At 46.0% G+C, this 2,482-nt stretch overlaps 1 pseudogene; it reads right to left on the reverse strand.

Moving 5' to 3' along the window:
- Window positions 1-330: 330 nt before the first annotated feature.
- Window positions 331-2,450, reverse strand: LOC129658466 (sulfate transporter-like; annotated as a pseudogene).
- Between the last annotated feature and the right edge of the window lie 32 nt (window positions 2,451-2,482).

The raw sequence follows: 2,482 nt of genomic DNA on the forward strand, positions 1-2,482 counted from the left end.
ACATGGGGTAACAAAGAGTCGGACACGACTGAGCCACTGAACTGAACTACAGTTCAATTCAACAGATACTCATTTAATTCCATATGTGCAAGAAAGCTGAAAACCTCAGTAGTTTCTTCTTTTTGATTCTGCCTAACTAAAAGCTCTGCTGCATTTATGTATCAACGATGGCCATCAGCTTCAAAGGCATAGTTCTGTCCAGCCAAAAGGCCAAAGTCTCCGGGGGGGTGGGGGGGGGGGGGACAATTTCCAGGTCCACGGTACAAAATGCTGCACACCTGAACTTTTAAACAACTGGCTAGACAGCATTCCTTCCTTCCATCTACTTTCTCAATCACTGGAAAAGCTCAGACCATTGGAACATACATATCTTTCAAATTTGGAGAGTCTTCTGCAAAAGTCATTCTTCACATATACTGTAAAAGAGATTTTCCTCTTCTTTTCTCCAGTACTCTCCCTGGGCCAGGGAGTCCCTCACAGAAGGATTGCACTTAGCCAGCAGAACCTGGATGCCAAAGGCTTCATAAACCCTGAGAACTTCTTTCGTCATGTGGATCCCTGCTGGATCTAAACGCTGTATTGCACTGCAGTCAGTCACGATGGTGTGGAACTCTAAGGAATCATGGAAGAGTCACACTGAAACTTCATCCTGGATTCCCTGAGAGCGGCTATTTCCCTTTTGATATTTTTCTTTGCTACCTTCTTCTGAGCTGCCTATGAAATGATTGGATGGCATCACTGGCTCAATGGACATGAGTTTCAGCAAGCTCTGGGATTTGGTGATGGACAGGGAGGCCTGGCGGGCTGCAGTCCATGGGGTCACAAAGAGTCGGACGCAACTGAGCAACTGAACTTAATTGAAGTTACTAAGACTGGATGTGGGGGGGGGGGGGGTAGTTTATAAAGAAGATTTAAAATATTCTCTGTTCATGTAATAGAGAGTGGATTCAAAGTGGACAACCTTGATGGCTGACTTAGCCTGACAGGTCTTGTAGGCAGACATGGATTCAAAGATTTCAGACTCTTTTGTTGGGCCAAGCAATGAAGTCTTTGACTTCTGAGTGTAGAGGATGAGTGAAAACATAGAAAAACCAACCCCAATAAGCAGGGCTATTTCAGTACTTAGTTCAGAGGACAGCACAGTACCAAATGAGATAACTGTATCCATTCGGCTAATCCTCCACATCGTCCATGGAATTCTCTAGGCCAGGATACTAGAGTGGGTAGCTGTTCCCTTCTCCAGGGGATCTTCCCAACCCAGGGATTGAACAGGAGTCTCCTGCATCACAGGCGGATCCTTTACCAGCTGAGCTTCCAGGAAAGCACCACATCTTGGGCAGATTCTTAAATTTACTTAGGGCTCTCCAGGGATTTGGCTTTCAAGGTGGCACTAGTGATAAAGAATGCACCTGCCAATGCAGGAGACTTAAGAGACGCAGAGTGTATCCCTGAGTCAGGAAGATCCCCTGGAGGAGGACATGGCAACCCACTCCGGTATTGTTGCCTGGAGAAGTCCCATGGACAGAGGAGCCTGGTGGGCTACAGTCCATGGGGTCACAAAGAGTCGGACATGACTGAGCTTCTAACACTTTCACTTTCACTAATGAATAATCCTCACCATTACTCCAACTGAGTCTGAGTCCAGGGAGATACTTGGCCTGAGATGTAACAGCTGTGAAGGAGGCACAGGTGACAAATCCACTCAGCAAGGCATCTGAGAGAGAGACTGAAACAAAGCCCACTTGATAGAGCCCATTGCTGCCTGAAAAACTCCAACCTTAAAGGTGACCGTACTGTCACAGCTACTTGTGTTACATATCTTGCCTGATGTCTGGCTTAATAGTGTGCTCCCACCTGAAACCATTCCCAAAGAAGGAGCAACATGGGCAGCGTCATTGCCAGCTCTGTACAATTCTCAGTCAACTACAGCTGACTGATCATAAGGCACAACACTCCAAAGATGCCCACAGAGATGTGATGGAGGTCCCCAATGGGAAGTAAACTGATCCAACAAAAAAAGATGTGTGTGGACCATCGATATTCTCCTGGCCAGCCAAGAGAGAATAACCAGTGGGCTGGGGCACCAACAAGATGCCCACAATCAAGCCAGACATCACATCTCCTAAAATGTTTTCCTCCAGATTACATTTTGGGAGCCACTGCAAAACAGGAAGGAAACCAAAAATGATATTTTGGGGTTTGGTTGGATTGCACTGGAAACAGTAGGTTTTTGTGGCAAATTGCCTGAAGTTAGTATCTGGTTTCTCTTAAGGCTCCAAGTGGACCCTAGGATAAGGTCTGCATTGATCATTGGTCTCAAATTGCTGAAAGTTGTTACGTGATTCCTCTTCATGCTCCAGGGGGGATCCTACATGAGACCTGTATTGGTTATTCCCTTTAATGGAGTCCTCAGATGAAAGGTTATCTTGCTTTTTATTTTTCAAAGACATTTCTGGAGATAGAAGTTCCAGCTTCCCTGAGC

This window comes from Bubalus kerabau, chromosome 8 (assembly GCF_029407905.1).
Source record: "Bubalus kerabau isolate K-KA32 ecotype Philippines breed swamp buffalo chromosome 8, PCC_UOA_SB_1v2, whole genome shotgun sequence".
In the NCBI taxonomy this organism is placed as follows: Eukaryota; Metazoa; Chordata; class Mammalia; order Artiodactyla; family Bovidae; genus Bubalus; species Bubalus kerabau.